This window comes from Anastrepha obliqua, chromosome 4, assembly GCF_027943255.1.
Source record: "Anastrepha obliqua isolate idAnaObli1 chromosome 4, idAnaObli1_1.0, whole genome shotgun sequence".
In the NCBI taxonomy this organism is placed as follows: Eukaryota; Metazoa; Arthropoda; class Insecta; order Diptera; family Tephritidae; genus Anastrepha; species Anastrepha obliqua.
In genome coordinates, this window is record NC_072895.1 from 96,545,560 (window position 1) to 96,571,369 (window position 25,810).

Below are 25,810 nucleotides of genomic sequence, written 5' to 3' on the forward strand. Positions count from 1 at the left end.
AAAACTTTTTGCTGGTGACAGTGGCGGGGTTGGCAGCTGAGCGCACTGCTGGTGCGACAACTGTTTGGTGCGCGTATCTCACACTCTCACGACGCGCATAATTTCTTTTATTGCGCGCATAATTTCTTGTTAAACTTAAAAGAAAAGTGGCAAGCAGAAGGCTAAAACAATAAAAAACAAGAGCAAACGAAAAGTCACAATAAAAGTACAACAGTAAGCAAAGAAGGCAACAACAACAATAAAATCTTGCAATAAACGCACAAAAATTAAAAGAGAAAAAAAAACCACAATGCAAGAACTAAAACAAAAATAACTTCAGAATGGTGCAGTGGTGGAGCGAAAACAATAACAAAAAACTGCTCTAAAGCAGCACAAATCGTCTTTGTTGGCGGTTGATCAAAAACAACAAAGAAAAGTAATAATAAGACAAAACAAAAGGGAACAAATAAAAAATAATAATAAAAGCCAAAACAATAACAATGATAAACTTAAATTTACAGTTGCATGCAAAGTGCATTCAGACATTTGGCGAGTGTCACGAGAGTGAGCGTGAGAGTAGGGGAAGTGAAAAGCCAGCAGGCGAGCATACAGAAAAATATGCAATAAAGCATGGCGCTGAGAGACGGGAAAAGAGACAGAAGCAGCAAAACATTTACAACGCCCACACGTACGCACACACACAATTCTCCACATATGCATGAACACATTTCTAATAAATATTTGCACGGCAGCCGCTGTCATTTTTGCTATTCCACACATACACAATCAGCGCTTCGCTGCACTCCCTGCATTCTACTACCAATAGCATTTAACTTCGGTCGCGCCCTTCGATGTGTTTTATAAATTTATAACCTCTTGGAAAATTGTGTTGGCGTGGTAGGAAGTAAAAAAAATTTGTTATAATGTATGTTAAGTTAAGAAGTAGTGAATAAGTAGCAGCAAAAACAAAACAGTAGTGGTGTAAAAAGCGTATGCAAATAATGGAAAATTGTAGTGGTAGTTCAGCTGCTACAGTTGCGCGAGTGTTTGGTTGTTTGTACCATTGCTGATGTGCTTAGTAAGCTGGAGAAAGCATGCACTACATTGCTAGTACTGTGTGCATTATAGATATATGGTGCTGTTGACAATGCAGTGACAGTAGGAGGTTTCATGGAGCGGAAATTCCATACATGCGTGCATAACATTTGCTGAGTGTGACGCAGAAAACTTTGAAAGGAACGAATTAAAAGAAATGGATGAAAAAATAAATAATATTGGGCTGAGGGGAAAGATGTCTAATTTGCTGATAGATTTTATTGCGAACTTCGAAACTTAAATATCTAAAAGCTTTATTTCATACCAAAATATCAACATTTGAAAAATGCACAGAGAAATCTGTAACGAAATAATGTGTGCTAACAACAGTTTAAGTTGTAGGCAATTAACCAAAGCTGACCAAGCGAGAAAGAGAAAGTTTTATATGGATTTGTAATTCTTTTTTTGGGTTGTAAAGGAGTATCTTGAAGCAAATGTGGGTTTATTGATATCCGCATGCCTTGATTGCTGCAGTTGATGAAGTGGCCTCCCTCCATGAGGTTCTTTGATCTTGTCAGTATATAAGCCAAGATTTTTGTTAAAGATTCGGCGCAAGGTGAACTGAAAAGTTTCAAATTTCTGTAAATAGCATTTAAACGCTAAATTTGAGTTATTTTTGAACAAAGTTCACAAAATGTAAGTCCTCAAGCAAGTTTTAGTGCTGAATACCATCACACAAGAGTATCCATTGAGAAAGCCCATCCATCCTGACATCCGTTTTACCGCTGCATGTACCTATAATGGCCCGCGCATGTCTACTTTTTGTCTTAAGTGCGGTGTTTATCTCAAACGCGCGTAGAAATCTTGGCTTTTTGTGTTTCAATAATTTTTTTTTTAATGTGGAACTTTTAGAAATTTTCTAGCTTCTTTGAAATTGCAGTACTTTTTCGTTTGAAGTAGTTTCAAGTGAAAAATTGCATATTATTAGTCTTAAAGGCCGTTTGGATATAATTTATTTATACTTACCCAACAAAATTAGAAAAACAAATTAAAAAATCGGGACTTTTCCAAATAAATGACATTTATTGTTATAAAAAAATAATTTATTAAAAAAATTTAAACCTTCTCAAGCCACAGTTCAACCATAAAAATCATGTTAAAAATAATTTAATTTTCGTAACAATATTTAGTTACAAAATTCACTAAAAAATTGAAATAGAATAAAAATTAATTAATTTAAAATTAGCAATAAAGTTACATATTGACGAAATGCTACATAAAATAATTAATAAATATTAAAATAAAAAAATAATAATGATTTAAAATAAAAAAATTAAATTGTTTAAAATAATAAAACTAAAAATTTATAAGCAAATTTACACAAAAAACTAATTAATTAAAAAATTGTTATAAAATAAACATTAATTTAAATAAACGATAAAATATATTATTTGTAGGCAAATTACCACAAAAAAGGAATTAAATATAAAAATTAAATACTTTAAAATAAACCATTAAGTTACATATCAGCGAAATGGCAGAAAAAATAATTAGGTAAAAAATTTAAATGAAAAATAAAATAATTTAAAATAATAAAATTACATTTAAAATTAATTTATTAAAAAAAAAATAGTAAATAAAAAATTTAAATAAAAACATAAATAATTTAAAATAAACCATAAAATTACAAGTCAGCGAAATGCCACCCAAAAAGAATTAATAAAAAAATAAATCAATTTAAAATAAAAATATTAATTAATTTAAAGAAAACCACAAAATTACATATCAGCGAAATGGCATAAAAATTGATTAATAAAAAAATAAATTAATTTTAAATAAAAATATTGAAAAAAACTGAAAAAAAATACATATCAGCAAAAATAATAAATAAGAAATTTAAACAAAGCAAAAATAATTCAAAATAAACCATAAAAATACATATCAGCGATATATATGAAAAAAATTAGTAAAAACTTAAAATGAAAAATAATTAATTAATTTAAAATAAAAAATGTTTAACGAAACTTGATTTTTTTCTAAAATATTAAAGAATGTTCAAAAAATTTATTTTAGAAATTCCATTAAAAATAAAATGTTAGGAAAAATTACAAAAATAATTTCATTAAATAAATTTCAAAATGCTCAATAATGAAAAATAAATAACTAAATGCCATAACGCCAAAGAGTAATGAATTAACAGCCTCTGCTTGTGAATCCAACTTCCTCAATGGACGAGTTTAGTCGTAGTGAGCTCTCTTAATTTGGGGTAAGCCACCTAACCTAGGCAAGAATTTACCGAAAATCAATTCTTATTAAGAAATAAATGAAGTAAGGGTACACCAAAACTCAAATTTGCTTTTACTTATTTTATATAATACTTAGAACTACTCTTAAGATTGTACTGGCGGAATAAAGGATCATCAAATTTATTTACCTGTTAACGCAATGTACAGCAGCGCTCAACTCGAAGTAAGAAACAATATTTTTATTAGGAAATCAATCAATCCTATAAACAAATTATGTTATAATATAAGCACCTTAAGCGCATTGCTGAACCAGACTGCCGCCATTCAACAGTACACAGGAAATTCATCATTGAATTGAGCAAATTCTGTTTCACGTTCCCCTTAAAAGTACTCCTTTATTTGATATTAAAACCATCTTAATCAAATATTTAGCGCCAAGGAGAGTATTTCACATACTCACCAACACACTGAAAAATCAGAATAAATGATTTATGAGCACAATATTCCAGAGCATTCATATTTAATTCCTTGCGAAAAAAATCTCATCGAAATCATTCTGACAGCAGAGCTCAGTGATGAGTCGACACAAACGGAACAACAATCTCGTCAAAGATAAAATGCGACAATTTGAAGAACGAAAGTGGCGCAGAAGAGGGAAGAGCGAAAACGGACACAATAATAAATCGGGCTTAAAGGGGAGCTGAACAAAACGAGAAATTCATAAAGGATGAAAGAGATTAAAGTGGTGAACACCGAAAGCTTTGCACAATATGTAAATATTTGTGGTCGAAATGCGGCGAAAATTGGATGGGATGCAAAAATATTTGCCTGTATGAAACACATCGCTCAAACAAACATACACTCAAAGATATACATATCACTATGTGGTCGATGTACAGGATATATGCAGAGTCATAAGCGCGTTGTTGCCTCTCAGCCTCTGTCCAACTGACCAGCGACAGAAATTTCGACTGGCTGTGCTGCATTGAATTGAGCTGGGTTGAGTCTCACCGCCGCTTCTCCGCAGGATTACGTGATGACAATTGAAAATATGCAAAAGCGCTTTCATCATGTCCAACACACCACCACGTGCACACGATATACACGACAGACCAGGCGAACGCACTCACATTGGCATCAACAGACAAACGCCGATTGTGGCCTACACTCAGGCGCACGCAACGCAATGAAAATGAAGTCGTAATCACGTTTCAATTATGGCGCATAAAATCCGACCACCAACACACACGCATAAGCAATTGTATTCCGATGTCAAAATCCTAAATGGAATGAGTAAAAGATTTTACAATAATAAGAAAAACAAGCACACAATTGCAAGAACAACCAAAAAGCAGCTGTAGTGAACGGTGCTTAGACGGGCTTGTAGGCTTTGTAGGCAGTAGAAAGTAGAAAATAGCAAATAGGTGGTTGGTCAAATGTATGATGTCCACTCGCTTTTAGTGAGAGAGACAATCAAGCCTCCAAAAACAACACCAGCTTCAATTACGCCGTCGTCGTCGGTGCCGCTGATTACATCGTGCGCCATATGCCACGCAGCAAGTAAACACCACCAGTCCCGTAGTCCCATTGTGGCGTCCAACAGGTTCGCTGCGCCATATTTCTTGCTGACGGTTTCGCAAAGCCTTTGCTTTTATGAGGTGAGGTAACTAAGAGGCGATTTGTGCAAGCCGCATGCATGTGCCACGCTTACATAAATATTCACACACGCCATACGCATACATACACACATGCATATATTATTCACACATTGTCACAACGTCGCACACATTGGCTCGAGGCGCCAAATTTTTCCCCAAGACGTTGTTCATCTGTGCTTGTTTGCCTATCTGCTTACTGTTGACGTGGAAAGTTACTCATACGCCACAGTGCGACCAAAAACGAACAAATGCTCGTTTACACCTTAGGCTGCCCGTGGCTCAGGATTCTTGAATCAATTAAGTTAATAAATGAATGTGGCCAAGATTTTAGTGTTCGTTATAGGTTCGCAGGTTTCCTCTATTACTTTTCCTCCTTTTGATGATTTTTCCTAAAAATTTAATTTAATTTATTTAATATTAAAGTGGAGCTAAACAGAGCCAAAATTTGTGTGGACGATGAAGCAGTTTTCAACGAATTGAAGCAGCGAAGGCTGTGTGAATATATTCTAGATTATAAATAATGACTCAATATGCACATCCCTTCAAAGTCTGGCCCCAGCTCAGCATCCTCCACACGGACATGCAATATAACCTCATCGAAAAACAATCTCGAAAACGTGGCAGTGTCTCTTTCCATAAGTTTTCAGAAACTCCCTACCAATAAAAAAAACTTAGCCATATCAAAGGGTCTTAAATAATATTCACTAGTAAGTTCTTTCAACCACAAGTATTTTGTGAGGGCAACTTGCCTTGCAAGTTTCCTATCCAACTTGTATCACTATGAGTTTACATTAAACTGCCATCCTTGCAGGCCTTCACTTTTTTTTTTAATCTGATAACAACCAGCATCCTTAGAACCGACCGGCCGCCGTAGAAGAATGGGTTGGTGCGTGACCACCATTAGAGAGTGCGCAGGCTCGAGTCTCCGTGCAAATAATATATAGAAAACGTAATATAATAGAAAACGTTTTTCTAATAGCGGTCGCCCCTTGGCAGGCAAATGAGTGTATTTCTGCCATGAAAAAGCCCCTCATAAAAACCATTTGCCGTTCGGAGTCGTCTTGAAACTGTAGGTCCCTCCATTTGAGGAGCAAAATCAAGACGCACACCACAAATAGGAGAAAGAGGTCGGCCAAACACCTAACAGAAGGATGCGTGCCAATTATTTATTTCTTTTATTCATAAAAGTAGGTAGGATTCAAACATTCGCCAGCCAAAACTTCCAGCGTGCACGCATCTAATATACAGAGGAGCTCGTGAATCCCCTTTGTAAATCCAATTGGTCTGCGTACGGGAAAGTAAAATCAGACTTTCTTAGGGAGAAGATGCTAATCCCCCATCGAGCTTTAATGCCCTGCCGCCAGTCGACGATAGTCCATCAAAACTTTGAAAGTGACATGGAAATTGGGAAACCGGATTTTGGCCTCCATCACCGGTTGCATTGCATTCTGGAACAACATACGAGTATCGAGAATATTAACACACTTTTGTAAATTTTGGCATCCTTGCGTTTTTCAAAGAGCAGAAATCCTGCAATTTCTATTGTCTGAGGGAATGCCTCACCATTCACGAATATAGGATTAGCCACTGATGTATTTTGTTCGAAAATAAACGGAAATAACTGAACTTTTTTGCTTTTGCACTATCATCGACTGTAAATAGTGCAAAAATATAAGGTTATCTTAGGTTATAATGATTGCCCAGAGAGTGGACCCACTTGGACGAAGAAATTCAGTTCATCCTTTGTGATACCAGGCAATGGAAAAAGGTGGAGGAAACAGATAGGACGAAAGAAGAGAGTGGAGAGGGTGGGGGGAAGAGGGTGGGTTGAGTATTTGTGTATTATTATTGGTGGCTGATTTGCGGTTGTGTTAAGCGCTTTATACTGCCAATGAATTTCATTAGATTTTTGATATCAGGAAACCCAAGGAAAAAGTGCTGAGATTATTCTACCTCATCCTCCATGCAGCTGAACCCAGAGAACTACTTTTGATAGCTTGCTTATCTTCTCAACACCGTAAAAAAATCGGCCACAAAATATTTAAAATGCTAAACGGTAAGAACGTAACTGTATTTGTCAACATTAAGGCCACTTGGGGGCCCGGTACTAAGTCAGGATGCTTGAATTTGCGCGCCGAAGGGCAATAGAACACAGTGCGCGAAGCAGGAGGCTGGTCGAATTACCCCGCTTAGGGTACCCATATTATAGGTGTCTTCTGAAGTCCCCCGAATATAACATCCGCACCGAGGGTTTCGCGTTCCCAGTTAATAAACATTACCTAGTACTCAGCTATTGACTTATTACCGCATACAGGGTTTGATTGAAAAGTAATGAACCTTATTTTTTTAAGCAGTTTTATTAAACCTTTTGGCTTATACAACTAATATTCTTAAAAATAGGACCCTTGAGCGTCAATACACAGCTGGTAGCGGTCCTTCCACTGCAGGAAACATTTTTTAAGCTCATCCGCCGAAACCACGTTCAATTCGGCTGTCACAGTTTTTTGGATCGCCTCGATGGAGTCGAAACGCCTCGTCTTCAGCTTTCTTTTCAGGCGCGGGAACAAGAAGAAGTCCGGAGGGGACAGATCTGGGCTGTAGAGAGAGTGGGGAAGCACCGGAACCCCCATCTTGGCCAATGCAGAGGTGCAGAGGAAAGCGGTTTGCGCCTTCTTCGACGTCCTCCCGGCCTTCCTTGAACAACTTGTGCCACCGTTTTACCTGGGCACTGGACAGAGATTGGTCCCCGTAAGCCTCCTTGAGTAGCCCAATGGTTTCGGTACTCGTTTTGTTTAGCTTTACGCAAAATTTGATCGAGTAACGTTGCTCCAACGATCGCTGCATTTTCGCCACTGCAAAATCCTTTCACGCACGGAGCGATGCTGACTGCTCCGCTGTTTCCAGCGAACTGGGACCGGTTTCTAGTGGAAGAGGAAGGTCCAACGATCTTTTTCCCCCACCAGCCGATTCGGTTGATCGCTTGGCAGACGCTCCGCGCGGGAAGGCTCATTCCTTTAAAATCAAACCCTGTAGAGCGCCACATCAGACACCTGTTGGAGGCCAGGCCGCTTCTTAGATACATCAGAAACCACCTGCTTGAGCTCAAAGATGAAATTCAGCCGTACGTACGACAACCACTGGACCCAACAGACTATCGTCGCACAATGCATTAATCCCGAGTCAATTAACCTCTTCCTCAGCTCTCACCACACGAATGCCATAGACGGAGATCAGTCACTCTTGGTTGCTGTATTTTTGGTCAGGGGTTACAATTAGTAGCCACCAGAAACTCATATCTCCGTATACGCGTATGTCATAGAATGTAAGCAAGTAACAAAAGCTTTTACGGGTACATTCTTGTATTGAGTGACATAAATTTGATTATTCTTTAATATTTGCCATCTTGTGGCTACTCTCAACTAAACTACTGATTTAGAAGTTTAAGAGCTTTCGCAACTAACTATTGCCTGCAGCCTTTTCGTAATTCCTATGACCTGCCTCCTGTATTGCTTTATTTTTATTTTTGGCTATCTGGTTCTCTGTGGCACGGTCGGAAATGTAACAACCAGTCCAAGATGGATCATCACTCATCACACCACACACATTCAATCAACATTTTTTGACACTCAGCATTTACTGCCGTAGGTGCACGTTTGCTAAGCCACTAAAGCATTCACTCACATGCCTTGAGCCAATCATGCCCAAAAGGAATCTAAGCAACAAGTCGAAGAAAATCGCCTAAACAAAGGGGTAATCATTCAAGCACACATTTGAAACTATGTAGTGCAACATGCAATGGCTCGACTAATCGGACAACAACGAGTTCAGCAATCATAGCCACTACACAACCGAAACTAAAAAGGATGCAACCCCTTATCGAGTCAGGGAATTTGGTAAATTGAATTTTCACTAGCACTCACAGGTGGACTAATTTTAAATTAAGAAAGAAAAGCTTATCTATCACTCATTTTCACATCAAGCACACACTCACACTCACTCTAACATGAAAACTCATATTTTCTCTCTTTTTATTATTTATTTTTATTTTCCATCTACATTTTTCTTATATTTTTTTCACTTGCTGCTTCACTTAAGCGCTCATTAATTTTCAGCAATCACAGTAGCCGCTTTCCTTCTACCAAAGAAGTATCGAAAATTGGTAAATAAAAATGTATTCAATAGTGCGAAAATCTTCAAAATGTTAGGAAACTGTTGAGCGAATGGTACTCTAAAGATTATAGCCATTACGAGTGGCTTGAACGCTTAAGAACAGATCGTTGGTCCATCGAGGATGACGAACGTAGTAGCGGGCCGTCGACATCGAAAACTGATTAAAATATCAATGAAGTGAAGGAAAAGTTGATCAATTATCACAAAGTAGCCATCAGTGAACTAGCAGAGGACTTGAACATTGCTTATGGCTCCAATCAGGCTATTTTAGTTGCTGATTTTGGTTTGCGCTGTATTGCAGCAAAGTTGATTCCAAAATACCTGAATTTCATGCAAAAACAGAACCGTTGATATCGCCAAAGTCATGATTTCCAAGACTGCATCCGACCCAACATTCAACAAACGCATCATTACTGGAGACGAGACGTAGGTTTCCGAATACGACACGGAATCCAGACAACAGACGAGTGAGTCGAGCGCTCCAAATGAACCAAGACCAAAAAAAACCACGGTATTTTCAGTAAGAAAAGAAGACGATGCTCACGTTTTTAAGGATTTCTACGATATTGCACACCACGAATTTTAGACAGAAGAACAGACAGTTACGCAGGACTATTATTTGGGCCCTATGGGACATTTACGTGAAGCAATTCGCCGAAATAGAAAGGCTTTGTGGGAAAACAACTTGTGGATTTTTCGCCATAATAAAGCATCGTCACATAGCGCCATCATTAGCCGTGAATTTTATACCAATAACGAAACGAATACCATCCGAAAGCCACCATTCGAATTCACCTGATATGAATCCCTACGATTGCTTTTATGTTTAATCGAGCCAAAAAACCACCAGCCGAGAGAAAGTAATTGAAAAATCGAATCGGCTCTAATGGCAATACGAAAAATAGAGTTCCAGAAATGTTTCGAGAGCTGAATGAAACGCTGGCTTAAGTGCGTTGCAGTTGATGGGGAGTACTTTGAAGGCGATAATATCACTTCTGAGGAATAAATTTGTATTTGGAATAGTCTGAATATATTCCAGAAGCTTTTTGATCAAGGTGGTGCACATACATCTGGCAACCCTGTATCTTTTGACAGAGACGTCAGATCGCTTAATGACATACCGCGTTGGAAGCGTCAGTCCAAGCAGATTTTTACCAACAAACAGTACACGCCACGTGAGCTCTCCCAAATTGTTGACATTTACCTTCAACAAAAAAAGTCAATTGTGGAAACTCAACGTGTGTATAAAAAATTGAATAATGTGAGAGGTGCGGCTTCTAAGAACACCATTAAACGTTTGTACGAAAGGTTTTCGACTGGTGATGCTCTTTCTAATCCAAAGAGGCCAAATCAAAACCGACCAAGGTGATCGGATGAGAATATTGCTTTTGTACGGGCCAGTGTTGAGACGTCGCCAAGGACATCCCAAAATCGCCGTTCTCAGCAGTTGGGCATTGCTCGGACCACTTTACAACGAATTATCCGCATTGATTTGCATTTATTCCCGTATAAGATTCATTTGACGCAAAGATTGTTGCCTGCGGACAAGCCTCGTTAATTGGAATGGGCAAAAAAACACATGGGTCCGTCGAATATGGGCAAAGAGGTGTTATTTTGATATTCAAAGAAAAATGCTTTTTTTAAATATAAATGATCGGATGTTTTTATTTCATTATAAAGAAGAAGGTATGCCGTTAATAGTGGAAAATAACATCAGGCAAATGACCTCCACGACCACGCTGACTATGTCCTCGATAGCCTCATGAATTCCGTCGTTGAGGTCTTGAATCGACCCTGGGCTGTTGGCGTAGACCTTCTCTTTCACGTGGCCCCAAAGAAAAAAGTCACAAGGTGTTAAATCACAAAATCTCGGTGGCCAATTGTGATCACCTCTTCAAGAGATAACACGATCCGGAAATAAAAAATAAAAATACACGTGTATCGGCGATTTTCATGTACACGTCACAATTTTTTTTTTTTGTATTTTATAATTTTAAACGAGCAATTCTTGTATGCATATCTGCATAACCACACGATCTCAGGATTAGCTTAACGGATTTGTATGAAATTGGGCACACAGATAGTGTATCACATTTCTAGACTTTTCACCTGGGTGTTGCCACTGACAATGTTTCACAGGGTTGCCACCTGTTCGAAATTAAAAAAAAATTGCATGAGATATGCCGATGTGGGTATCAAAAGAAAGGTATTTCACTCCCCATTACAATAGAGATATAAAACCCCGATTTTTTTTATTAATTTTATTATATTAAAATTAAAAATTGTTACATTAAAAATTGTAATGCTTTTAAAGAAACTTAGGCCTGTTATTTTTGCGCTTGTAAGCATTTGTGTCAGTATCGCGACAAATAGACCAACAGTATTCGCCAAGCATATGCGTAATGTCTTGTCCTTTAAAGCGCTTTTCAATAGCCGCAATGTCCTGATGGAACCTTTCGCCATGTTCATCGCTACAAGCTCCTAAATCACCAGGGAAACAATCTAAATGATTGTGAAGGAAATGGATCTTTAGCGACATTAATATGCCCATTTCGCCATATGCCGAAATCATTTCTGCAACAATATTTTTATAATTGTCAGCTCGTTTGTTGTCAAGAAACTGCGCAATAACGGCAACTGTGCCTTTCCATGCAAGTTGTTCGATAGCATTCAATTTTGATGAAAATTCATAATTTACAACTATTTTTTTATCTGCGGACCACTGAAAACACCTTAAATTATACACATCATTTAAAAAATAAAGTTACTAAAAGCCTTCGTAAAAAAAATACCTGCATGAATCTTTGCGCCGCTCAGTTTCGGAAAAATATTGCGCAAACTTGCAATCGCCTCGCCCTCACGATCCAGTTTTTTAACAAAATTTGATACGACACAACAATAAGCCAGGTTTTTTCCCGATCTTTGTGCAATTTAAAAAATTCGTAATATGGAATACTGCTACGTCGATCACGAGCGGCTGTTATTTTAAAATCAGCCGCCACTATATTCCACTGCTTAAAGCGTGATGCAAAGAGTTCGGCTGTTCTCTTTGACAAATTTCCTTCTCGTACAAGGTCATTGAAGTCGGCTTGCGTTACTAAATGCGGCACTGCAGTCCCAAGTTCACTGGGTGTTGGTACAAATTCCGATACTTCTGGTTCCCGCATCTCGCATTCGATGCAAGAAATGTTGATAGCATTGTTGGTGCTACTGTTGGTTCTCCATCCCTTAATTCGGGAACATCATCAAAAATCTCCATTGAAGCCGCTATACGTTCTTCTGGTGAGTACAGAACCGCTGGAATAACCGATTCTACATTAGCGTAGAGAATTTTGTTGCGGTGAAAGTATTGGTACCCTTTAGTTTGAGTAAAAGTTACCCAAAAGTAGCACAGTTCACTACCGTGCTCCGTACGTGGTAGCCAAATTGTTGGTACAGAGTACTTTATTGTTGACCTTCCATCAGTAAACTTGCATAAATTTCTATAGCAATAGTCGCACACGACTTCCGGAGTATACCACAAGTAAGGAACATAAGCAGTCTTGAATATTTTCTGAAACGAACTAACCACTGTTTTCGCAATATTTTTAAAATTTTTACTTGGTGCGAATAAGCCACAAGCGTAACAAAAGTTATTTCGAGTCGGGCACTGCATTTTTCGTAAGATGAAATATACAGAAAGACGTGCAACAGAACTTAAAACAATTGTCAAAGTATACGTCTCCTAGTAGCGCAACTGTCAGATGATCGGAACTTCCGGAACTGTAACAAACACACAAACGGCACAGAGTGTGTTGTATGAAACAATAAATTAAAGGTTAATAAGTTGTTTAAAAATTTGGAGTCGCTTCAAGTTATGACGAAAATTTAGAAAAAAATCTGAGAATTGATAAAATTTTTTTTTTTAATTTTACATAATAAAAACATTTCCACGAGTCTGCCTGCAGAAATTCAGCGCGATTGGATCACGGAAAAAGGGTTCAAAATTGATCCAAAGTTTTTCACACAGGCGGTCTACGAGCTCTATATTTTATACATAAAAAAAAAATTCTGACGTGTACATGAAAATCGCCGATACACGTGTATTTTTATTTTTTCTCCCCTTTCTGAAAAAGTATATTTGGTTCATAGGACAGAAAAAAAGTTCGTTTTTGTAACGCAGTGTTATAAATTTTGAAATGTGGAAAAATCTAGCCCTAGCCATAACAGATGAATGCGGCGATTGTTCGATGATATTTGTTAAGTTCTGGGTCAAAAATTCCACAATCTTGAGACGTCGTGAAGCAAAATACGCATGTTTTTGTTAATCAAAGTTTCTCAGGTATATAAATAATGTAAACAAAGGTTTTTTGAAAGAACTCGCCGCTAGGTAGGCAATGGCTATTCACCGAGTTCATACTAAGCTGGAGAATTTGTCTATAAAAAATTATTTGTCTGTGAAAAACATCATATAAATTCATAGCATTCGTTGTCATCCATTTAACTGAATTAAGCATTAAGTAAGCCTTCATACATCATAAATCATGCTTGAGTCGAAGAAGAGGCTCGACCTAAAGAAGTCGTAATTAAATACACCGCCCCATTTGCACTTTTGTTATTAGTTTCCTTCATTTGAAACTACTTTTTATGTTCCATTCATATTCAGACTTCTTCACACATATTCCCCTTCTCATTTTACCATAAAACAGATTTGCTTTCCTTTAATTCTTCTCTTGTGAATTTTCATTTCCCCTCCATGTCGGTCACTTATTTGAGGCGTTCTGTGCTGCATGCACGGTGAGAAATTCCTAATAAGCGAAGATATAATATGTGTTGGAGCGTCTTGACGTGTGCGTGTTGACGTTGTTCCACAATTGCAGCGACCTACAGTTTTATGCCGACTCCGAGCGGAAGGTGGTTCTTATTAAAGAGCTTTTTCATGGCAAAAATATGCAGAACACAGAAGGTTTGCCATTGCCTGCCGCCATTAGAAAAAAATTTGTTCGATCATTTCGTGTTTCATGCCCGGTGTTTCGAACCTGGGCACTAGTGAAAAGTACACACGCATCAACTGATTTGGCTACGGTGGCCCCTTAAAAAAATCTCTTTTTACTCTGGGATATTAAGGGGTAGTCTATCCAACGCTTGGGGTTTTAACAATCGTTTTCCCCCCTTTGAGAGCAAAAATAACAGCCGCCGCATTTCAGAATTTTAGATTATTGCTAGGCATTCACAAAATACTTCACATTCTTGGCTTCAACAAATTTGCGAAATATTAAAAACAAATCTTAAAAAATCGTATCAGCTGAACTGGATATGCCAATCAGCAGCATAGAAGCTATGATTTGACTTCATCAGTGACAATTTAGAAGTTGAAGCAAACAATCAAAGTCGTCACTGTGCCAAAACTTGCAAAAATATAGACAATGAAATATTTCTTTGAAAGTAAAGTTTCTCATAGCAATCAAAACGCTTAGGAAACGTGGGAGCAAGGGAGATATTAACATTTTCCCGATAGTCAAGCAGCGATCAAGGCTCTGACGAAGCCATTGTGCAGCACCAAAATAGTGAACTGCTGTAAGGAAGAGATCAAATCTGTTAGGTGTGCATTTCTCTGTTCTGGACATGGGAACATAGAGGGGAATAAAATTGCTGCTGAAATTGCCAGGAAGGGGATTGAATTTTCCTCAGAGACAATTTGTTTTTTTTTTAAATAGTTTTAATTGAAAAAAAAAAAACAAAAATTCTTCGTTCAAGCACGAGCAAATTCTATCTCGAACACCTGTGTAAAGTTTCATCAAGATCGGTTGATAGTTTTCGAGAACATTTGACAACCGACTTTGAAAACACAGTTCCAAGAAAAACGCGTTTAAAGTTTTGAGTAACAATAAAAGTGGCTTCGAGCGCACACCTTCCAAAGGCTGTATCTGCAAACTATTATTCGGATGGACTTTTAGGATAATATTATTGAGATGTCGTAAAAATTAATAAGCCAAAAAAATTGATGTTTTGAACCCACGAAACCCATGTAAACCCTTAACGGGGAATTGCACAACTTATTTCTCAGGAAAGCGCAGAAAAGAAGGAACTCCATTTCTTCATGTGCTATTTCGAAAGCCCTTTGTCCCCAGTATAATAGAAGGAGGACTCGTAAAGTCTTGGAACTCCAAGTCAGTCGATTTCCAAACTCATAGCCGTGTTTACTGGTCATTGGATGAGCGGCACACACGCGGAAAAGCTCGGTTTTCCATTCAATCCCCATTGCAAAAGCTGTGGCGACCTTTCAGAGAAAGAGACTGTTAAGCACTATCTCTATAAATGTTCGTGCTTCGAAGCTAGACGATTAAGCTCACTGAGTGTTAGTTTCGTCAACAGCCTGGAGAAGTGCAGCAATCTAAATTCCATCAATCTTCTCCATTATATATCGGCTGGCTGTAGATATCTGCCTATTGGAGGTCTTATAATGATAAGAAAACGGTGCTTTAATAGATTGGGAAGTGCCAGTTTAGAGCTTCAACCATTTCACCTACCAAAAGTTTCTCATTAAAATCATTTATTTCTCCGACTGCCTATTTTTTGATTTTGTTCCTTTTTTGTAAATTCTTGTCCTCTACTTTCAACTCGATTTTTCTTTTAAACAATTTTTCTTTCGTCCATCTATTCTTACTCTATCTGTAAACTGGTGGAAATTGCTGTTAGCTCGGTCAACCAAGTATTTACAGACCCGCAAGCAGCTGCCTGCTTCCATATCTTTGAATGCTTAAATACATTTTAGCTATGCATTTTCACAAAATGTACTTCTCCACACACCTTAAACCGCAGCACTGAACCACCTCTCTCTCGGCATTGTACAGCCACTTCATCAAAATCATTTAACTGCTGTATCTCACTTTTGTATCTCGTCAATCATTTTTGCTCAACTCAATGCGAGAGTTTGAAATAATTCTGCTTTGTTGTTGTAACGATTGCGAATTTTGTTGTATATGCAGTTGTTGTTGTGTTGCGAAAATTTTTTCCGTTTCTCTGTTTTTTAGTTTTTTGTTGTTGTTTTTGTTGTTTTTTTGTTTTTTTTTTTTTTGATTCTGTATTTTGTTATCAATGTTACTGCTGCCGTTGTTAGTATTCTTGTTGCTAGCAAATATTGTTGGTTAGTCCTGTTAGCACTGCAGGCAGTTGCGGTCTGTTGGCCTGTTGGTGTATCTGAAAGTACGTCACAGGATTGCAAACCAACTGTAAGGATATATGTAAAAGTGTACTTAGTTGGTCGGTCTGACGATTGCTTTGTTGGTCGTTTGGTTGGTTGGCTGGTTGGCAGATTGGTAGTTGGCGGGTTTCACTGCTCTACTCCTCGTTTTAGCTGGTTTGTTTGGCTTTGTTTCGTATCATCACAAAGTGTTTGTATGTGTCTTCATGTATATATGTGTGTTTGGCTGTGCCGATATACAAATTTCCTCTTATTTCCTATTTGAGCGCTTCAAGCTTCATTTACCTCTGTTGGCATTTGCATTAGTTTTGACGCTCTACAACTACTCCATTTCGTAGATTGATTCGCTTTGGGAATTACATTTCAGGCGATTTGCTACACGCACCTTCACATTTCCACATTTCATTTACGCACAGCTTTTCATTTCCTTACACACTTATTTCAACTATGTGTGTGTGTGTATGTGTCTATTCTATCTACCATTCGATTGTGTTTCACTTTTACTACATTTCTCTCACTTTTCCCCTACTTTCAATACACCTTTGTATACCTTTGCCTCTTTAGCCCTATGTGTGCGCGTTAGTGTATAATTAAAGTGTGTGAGTGTGGAGTGCTTTGCAATCGTAAAATTACTTTAGGTTTCTCTTAATTAAGCTTTGTTGTGCGATTTTCGAAATCGTCATTCGTTCTCATCTCCATGCTTGACATTTGATATCCCTGTATTCTCAATTCCACAATTTTCAATGCTAACTTGTTGTATGCTATTTGTTGTTGTGCAATTTAAGTCTTTTAGTTGATTACTCTCGGCATGAATTCCAGTTTAATAGTGAAATTGCTGTTGATTTTGGGGTCAGTGCTTAGTGGCATTTGGGGAAATCATATGAAATAGGCCAAGTAGGCAAGAATTTTAAATTGTATTTGCATATATTGAAATATATTTAGGCAAGGAATCTATTTTTAAATGTAAATATACACAACTATACAAACATTCTATTAAAAATGCATGACCCCTATTATTATTATTGTTGGGATAAGGGTACGCCCATCTTAAGATTCTATTTTGTGCTTCGAGTTATTAAAGAATGTCTTTTCACCCCACTTCCAGGAGGAAATTCTGTAGAATGTATCCTAAGAGCTCTGTTAGACAAGACTTAGACATAATTTAGGCCAACCTATCATACCAGCAACACATTTTTCTGGTTAGCCTAAACGCCAATTAACTTAGAAAACATAAAGAGAGGCTTTCTTCTTCTCCTTAATTGGCGCGATAACCGCTTACGCGATTTTAGCCGAGTTTAACAAAGTGCGCCAGTCGTTTTTTTCTCGTGCTAACCGGCGCCAATTGGACACACCAAGTGAAGCCAAGTCCTTCTCCACCTCTTCCTTCCAACGCAGAGGAGGCCTTCCTCTTCCTCTGCTACCACCAGCTGGTACCGCATCGAATACTTTCAGAACCGGAGCGTTTGTATCCATTCGGACGACATGACCCAGCCAACGTAGCAGCTGGATCTTTATTCGCTGCGCTATGTATACGTCGTCGTGAGGCTCATACAGCTCATCGTTCCATCGCCTGCGATATTCGCCGTTGCCAACGTGCAAAGGTCCAAAAATCTTACGCAGAATCTTTCTCTCCAAGCGTCGCTCCATCGGATGTTGTCATCGTCCACGCCTCTGCGCCATACGTTAGGACTACGTTGGATTTCAAGGCTGACATTGTTATCGGTGTTGACGCTGGTTCCTAAATATACGAAGTCTTTTACAACCTGGAAATTATAACTGATAACAGTGACGTGGGTGCCGATACGCGAGTGCACCGACTGTTTGTTTGAAGACAGGAGGTACTTCGTTTTGTCCTCGTTCACCACCAGACCCATTCGCTTTGCCTCTTTATGCAGTTTGGAGAAGGCAGCGGTTGTTAAGGCCGATGATGTCGATATAATCGGCATACGCCAACAATTGTACGCTCTTATAAAATATTGGGCCTGAGCGATTAAGTTCCGCGGCTCGTACGACCCTCTCCAACATCAGCTTAAAAAAGTCACACGAAAGCAAGTCACCCTGTCTGAAACCTCGTTTGGTATCAAACGGCTCGGAGAGGTCCTTCCCAATTCTGACGGCGCTGCTGGTGTTCAACAACGTCATCTTGCAAAGCCGTATTAGTTTTGCGGGGATACCAAATTCAGACATCGCGGCATACAGGGAACTCCTTTTCGTACTGTCGAATGCAGCTTTGAAGTCGTCAAAAAGGTGGTGTGGGTCGATTCTCCTTTCATGGGTCTTTTCCAAGATTTGGCGTATTGTGAATATTTTGTCGATGGTACACCTTCCAAGTCTAAAGATAAGGACCATTCAGTTGGTTGACGGTGGGCTTCAGCTTTTCACATAACCTTATAGGCGATATTTAGAAGACTAATCCCGCGATAATTGGCACAGATTGCAGGATCGCGCTTCTTATGGATTGGGCAGAGCACACTTAAATTCCAATCGGCAGGCATGCTTTCATCCGACCATATTTTGCATAGAAGCTGATGCATGCACCTTACCAACTCCTCGCTGCCATGTTTGAATAGCTCAGCCGGCAGTCCGTCGGCGCCCACAGCTTTGCTGTTCTTTAGCCGCGTTATTGCTTTTCTCACCTCGTCATGGTCGGGTAACGGAACGACAATTCCGTCGTCAACGATTGGGGTATCGGCATCTTCACATTCTCTGTGCAATGCGCAGCTATCACTATTTAGCAGGTTCGAGAAGTGTTCCCTCGATAATTTAAGTATGCTCTGGATGTCAGTCACCAGATCGGCGCCTTTGTTCTTACAGGAAAACGCCCCGATCTTAAAACCTTCTATAAACCGCCGAACTTTCTGGTAAAATTTTCGGGCGTTGTTCCTATTGGCCAGCATCTCAAGCTCCTCGCACTCACGTATTTCGGCCTCTCATTTCTTCTTTCTGATAATACGTCCCTCCTCCTTTCTTAGCTCTCGGTAGCGATCCCACATGGCTCACGTTGCGCCCGATCGCAGCTTTAGGGGCTTTAGATTTCTAAAATTCCATTTGTACTTTGTACAAACGCGTTAAAGCGAAAATAAAAATAAAGCAAACAAATAACCAAAAACAAAAAAAGGTCGAATGGATTGGTACGAGAGCTCGGAAGCTCTGCCATGAAAAAGCTCCGCTTAAAACCACATCTGCCACTCGGAGTTGGCTTAAAACTGAGTAATAACCTCTAAATTTAGCTCGGTAACTTGGATTTCAACACCTTACTCCGTTTCGGGTGGCAGTCTACTAACAGCCCTGTTTCATGGTGATATAGTTGGTAAAGGACCTAAATGCGTATGCCTGAATAAGTGAATCGCTTATCTTGATGCCTAGATCGCATACAGACATTCGAATGATGACAGCAAAAAATACCCAGGCTATAAATGAAATGAAATTTGATAATACGATTTCGCACAGAAAATAGCAAATGACCAGCAAATTTCACCACACAAAAGACAGGCGCATATATTTGTAAAAAGCAACAATACTAATTGACGATAAGTCATCAGATGATGTTATGTAATATTTTGGACATCAATTTGCGTATGTATGCAGTGAAGCGTTGACTCATAGCAATGAAAATACAACAGTGCGATTACTGCTTTCTGATATTGACGGCTGAGTGAACGGCCACACAACTTATCAAAATCAATAGAAGAACGCAACACACAATAAATGGCACACATCCCTGTACACGCTGGCGCAAAAAGTAACATCCGATTTTCTTTTGCTGTAATTTGAAAAATAAAACCAAAATATTACTTTTTAAGTGCTATTTTATTTGAAAATATAAATTTCTTTATTTTCTTATTTTGAAACAGATTTCTGAAATGCCTCTAGCAGAGCGCTTTTTACGACATCTTATATGTATCGTGACGTCAGGATTTCTGACGTTAGCTTGCCGATTTCTTGGCAAGTGCTGTTCTTTAGTGTAGTAGATTTACCATTTTAGGTAGACAATTTTTAATAAATTGGAAGATGAGTTCTGCATAAATTAAGGATCTTCTAAAATTGTTGAAAACTTCACATCGGTTTTATGAGATATAAGGAGAAGTTCCACATGCGACATCACAATGGGCTATGAGCCTGGGATAATCATGGGACTGCAACCCACTTGCAACTGCAGCTGTTTATGAATGCATTGGCTTCTCGACAATTACAAGCGAGTTTTCCAATTCCGAGTTGAATGAAGATACGATCACTATTAGACAAGTCGTTTTTTCTTCAAATTTGACGTTAAATTCGTGGTGCTGTGGAGCACAAATCCGCAACCGATGCCGAAGTTGGTAATTATTTGTCTTCAATCACTAAGTCAGTTAGACATTTTAAGCGGATAATTCGAGACCTTTAAGAGAATGCATACAAAGGGAAGAGTGGAACACAAACCCAAAATGGCTAAATGATGACTCACAAATATGGTATCTAGATGGTTCCAAAACGCTCCAAGGAGTAAGAGCAAGAATAGTGGGATCTAGAGCACACAAATTCCTAACTTTAAGTACAGATACCGCGATTTTCCATGCGAAGCTCTTCGCCATAATGGAAACAGTGGAAATCATATCCAAAAGAGGGTTCGAGAAAGTTAAAATTAAAATACAGCCAATCTCTTCTTAAAGCCTTGAATAGCTTCACATTCAAGTCAAAGGTCCTAGTAGAGTGTAAAAATGCACTCAACAAACTAGCCACTCATAATCAGGTCTCACTGATTTGGGTACCAGGACATGAGGGACACGAAGGAAACGGGAAAGCAGACTTTTATGCCAAAAAAGAGGCAGACAAGCTATTTATTGGGGCAATCCCATTTTTCAGCTTTAACAAAAATAATATAAAACAGGAAACCAAAAAATGGATCCAAACTAAAATCAGGGAACACTGGAACGACCCAAGTGGCCTTAATCACTTCAAAAAGTTTTTGAACTTCAATGCCAACGGAGCAAAAACTGCTCTAACCCCAGATAAAAAGGGCCTCAGATTACTATGTGGAGCACTTATAGGTCACAGTACACTATCATGTAGATTCTGCTGTGATGTAGAGGAGCCTATGGTACACTTAATCACCTACTGTGAGGCATTAGGCCACAGGAGGCTCATACCTACTAGCGGAGGAATACGTACAATTGCTTCTCCTAAGGAGCTGGTTTGGATTCCTCGGTTTACTAAATAATTATAATTAAGTAATTAGGGGCGCGCAATAGGTTAATCTGGTCGCAGTGCCTAAAGGCCCTAGCCTAACCCGCACAACCATTACCAGATAACCATGCATACAAAATCCAAAAAATAAAATGTTGAACTATTGAGTTCGATGACGATTCGTCGTTTCTAATTCAGTTGCACACTCTCGCCCATAGCAGCTGCACTCTCTTGGGCACAAATCCAATTGGCGATGGGTAACACAGCTTACCAGTCTCACCTATTTGCGCAAAATTTCGTATGATGGTAGTGAATGCTGAGTACTTCCTCTTGACAAAAACTGAGCAGCGCAGCATTTCTTTTGGAAATAAATTTCCCCTGCTGCCCGTTGGTTGGTTGGTTGGTTAGAGTGGTGATTCATCCTGAATCCAACTAGCGCTTCCGCACCATTTTGTTGCCACATCCTCGTTACCAACTTGTTATTTACGGCATGACTATACCCAGTCTGTGCGGTTCAGGAACCTTATTAGGTTGTTGACCTCTAAGCCAGACAGTTGTTCGAGCTCCTCGAACAGCGGTTTGCCCAGGGTTAACATTCTGTCCTTCCATAGGGCAGGGCATTCACAGAGGAAATGGAAGATTGTTTCCTTTTTCTCCGGTTGTTTGCAACTGTGACAGTATGTGTTGTGAGGGATGCCCATTTTGGCTGCCTGTTCTCCGACAGACCAAAAGCCAGTTATGACTGCCGTTAGTCTCCAGGCATCCCGTCGTTTCATGTTTAACAATATTGATGATTGTTTAAGGTTGTAGGTGGGCCATAACGTTCGGCTGATTTTGCATTTCGTCTGGCCCCTCCATCTACACTCCGCCATTCGGAGGTATTTTAGGGAAATTGCACTCTTGACTGCACCTAATGGTGTGAATACCGGTTCTGCAAGAGCGTTATTCATGGCAGATCCCCCTCTTGCCAGTTCATCTGCTTTTTCGTTACCTTCAATATTCCGATGTCCTGGGACCCAGATTAAGGTAACATTATGTTTTTCGCTCAAGGTGGAAAGGCTATTCCTACTTTGTTCCACCACCATTGAGGTTGTAGTCGCTGAATCCAGTGCCTGGATTGCAGCTTGGCTATCCGAGAGAATAGCGATATTGCTCTTAAAAGAGAAGTCTGTGATTAGTAGCCTACAAGCTTCCCCAATTGCCAGTACTTCCGCCTGGAAGACACTGCAGGTATTGGGGAGGCGCACAGATTTTTCAATTTTAAGTCTATGAGAATATATACCAGCTCCAACACCACAATCCATTTTAGAACCATCTGTATAGACTGTAGTGTCGAAGTTGTTTAATGAGAATCCCTTATTCCACTCTTCCTTAGATGGAAAGAGAGTGGCAAAATTCCTATTGAATGTTACCGTCGGGACGATGTAGTCAGTTCTCACCGAGGTTAACTGAGTTTGCCGCAATAGTAGACTGGCATGACCATAAGTGTTTTCTTTCCAGCGGCCCGCTTCGTTTAACCTAAATGCACTCATGGTTGCCGTCTTCTTAATATGTAGGTCTATTGGAATAACGTGTGTCAGTGCGTTCAGAGCCTCCCTAGGACATGATCTGATTGCGCCGACCGTTATTGCACAGGCTGATCTTTGTATTCTGCCGAGTAATTTGATGTTGTAATCTCTCCCTAGAGCTTTCCACCAAACTACCGAACCATACGATAAAATTGGTCGTATAACCGCCTTGTACAACCATAATGTATGCTTAGGTTGAAGACCCCATCTTCTTCCAAGCATACGTTTACAGGCATATAGAGCAATTTCAGCTTTCCTTACCCGTTCTTCGACGTTTAATTTCCAGCTAAGTTTGGAGTCCAAAATTACCCCTAAGTACTTTGCACTGGGTGAAAGTGAGAGGGTTTGTCCATTAATATTTGGTAGGGTAAGGCTTGGTACCTTGTATCTGGTGGTAAAGAGCATGAGTTCTGTTTTACGCGGGTTTAAACTTAAGCCACAGCCTGTTGCCCAAGAATTAAGCTCGCCTAACGCCCTTTGAATGATCCCACTGATCGTATTAGGACACAGTCCTGACGCCATTAGCACCACATCATCAGCGTACGCCACCGCTTTTACCCCTCCTCTATTAAGTTTTATTAGGATTTTGCTAATCACACATAACCAAAGAAGTGGAGATAGTACTCCCCCCTGTGGAGTACCCCTGTGGACTCTCTTAGTTATGTTGATGTTACCCATATTAGCTCTAATGATCCTGGTTTCTAGCATAGAGATGATCCAATTGGTGATACAATTTTCCACCCCTAAGTCTATTAACGCCCGTTGGATAGCATTCGTGCTAACGTTATTAAATGCGCCCTCTATGTCAAGAAAAGCTGCCATCGTATACTGTTTGTTTACTAGAGACCCCTCTATTGTTCGGATTACCTCGTGAAGCGCTGTCTCCGTCGATTTGCCTTTGAGGTAAGCATGTTGTGCAGTTGATATACTAAAGCTCTCCAGCGAACTTCTAATGTGCATATCTAAAAGCCGTTCCAAAGTTTTAACAAGGAAGGACGACAAACTGATCGGCCTAAAGTCCTTCGCTGATTCATGTCCTCTTCTGCCTGCCTTTGGTATGAAGACGACCCTAACAAGTTTCCAGCTGTTTGGAATATAACCTAGATTTAGACACGCTTTGAAAATTTCCATTAGCCATGGTAGAATACTATCAAGAGTTTCCTGTAACATCTTAGGAAAGATCCCATCAGGGCCTGGAGATTTGAAAGGTGAGAATGATTTGATTGCCCATGCAACCTTCTCTTTCGTAACTATTACATCGACAAGATGCTGTGGGTCATATCGGCTCCGCCGGATTCTCCCAGCATCACTGTCATGGGTGCTACATCCCGGAAAATGTGTATCTAAAAGAAGTTCTAGAGACTCTTCCGCCGTAGAAGTCCAAGTGCCATCCGGCCTCTTGACCCAAGAAGCCATTGAATGATCCTTGGACAGAATACGGCTAAGTCTCGCAGAATCTCTGGTAGATTCGATAGAAGAACAGAAATCTCTCCAGCTCTCTTTCTTGGCGGCCCTGATTGCCTTCTTGTATTGTCTCCGACTTTCTCTATACAACTGCCAATTACCTGTTGAGTAGCTGAGATTGAAATTTGATCTGGCTTCTTCCCTTAATTTTGAGAGCTCATTGCTCCACCAAGGAGGATAGGATTTTTTGCTATATTTAATTGGACATGACGTTTTGTAGGCCCTACTGAATGTCTTTTCCAATGTTGTGACCCTACTCTCAATGTTTTCTGCGAGAGTGATTTGATGGATCGGAATCCTTCCTATCCTATTCCCTACTACATTTTTGAACCGTTTCCAATTTGTTCTAAGTGGGTTTCGATATGGTAAGGGTGGATCTACCTCAAGATCCAGGTGGTAGAGGATCCAGCTGTGGTCCGAAAAGGACTTTTTGCTTGAGACTCTCCAATTTTCTACCCTCACTGAAGTATTTTCAGACAGTAATGTCACATCTATTACTTCCGCCCATCCTCTAAAGCTTTCCGTGCTTGGAAAGGTGAAAGTCGGAACAGTCTAACCTGTTACATACTGTTAGGTTAGTATTGATGATAAATTCATATAGGGACTCACCTCGATCATTCGTTTCGGTACTCCCCCATAGGGTATGCCTCGCATTGGCGTCACATCCTAGTAGCAGGATACTGTTTTGCAGTCAAGCACAAGCCTACGAGCCTCGTCAGGTGGTGCTGGTTGGTCGTGTGCCATGTAGATGGAGGCAATTTTGATCCTGACGCCGTCAGTAGCCTCCATTTCGATGACCGTCACATCCGATGAGCTGTAGGATGGGATTAAAAATACATTTAGATGTTTTTTTGCTACAATACATGCCCTGGGGTTACCCTGGGTCCGCTTATAGTACAAGTTGTAGTTTTTGAGAGAGAATCCGCTTACCTCAGTACTCCGCACTCTGGGTTCCTGTATCAGTGCGATGTCTACGTCCTCCTCCGATAGGAGAACGGCTAGGTTGTCCGTTGCAGTCCTGGAGTGCTGCAGATTGATCTGGACAACCTTGAGACCCATACTTACTGGTCGTTTTTAGGGGCGTCAAGCTGCATGCCCGTATGCTGCTCATTAGCGCCATCGTTTTGGGTGGACCCGGCTTCTTCCAGTTGCATGCCCATGAGCAACTCATTAGCGTCGTCAACCTCGTCCTGCTCATCCTCCGGATTTGCAGAACGGAATAACTTCAGATGCGCTTTCCTCACGCCAAACCGAAGTTTGTTGTCCACTTTTCCCAGTGGCTCAATACTCTCCTCCGAGATTTGGAGAAGGAAGGACACACTGTTCTTTTGCGGAGCCTCCGCT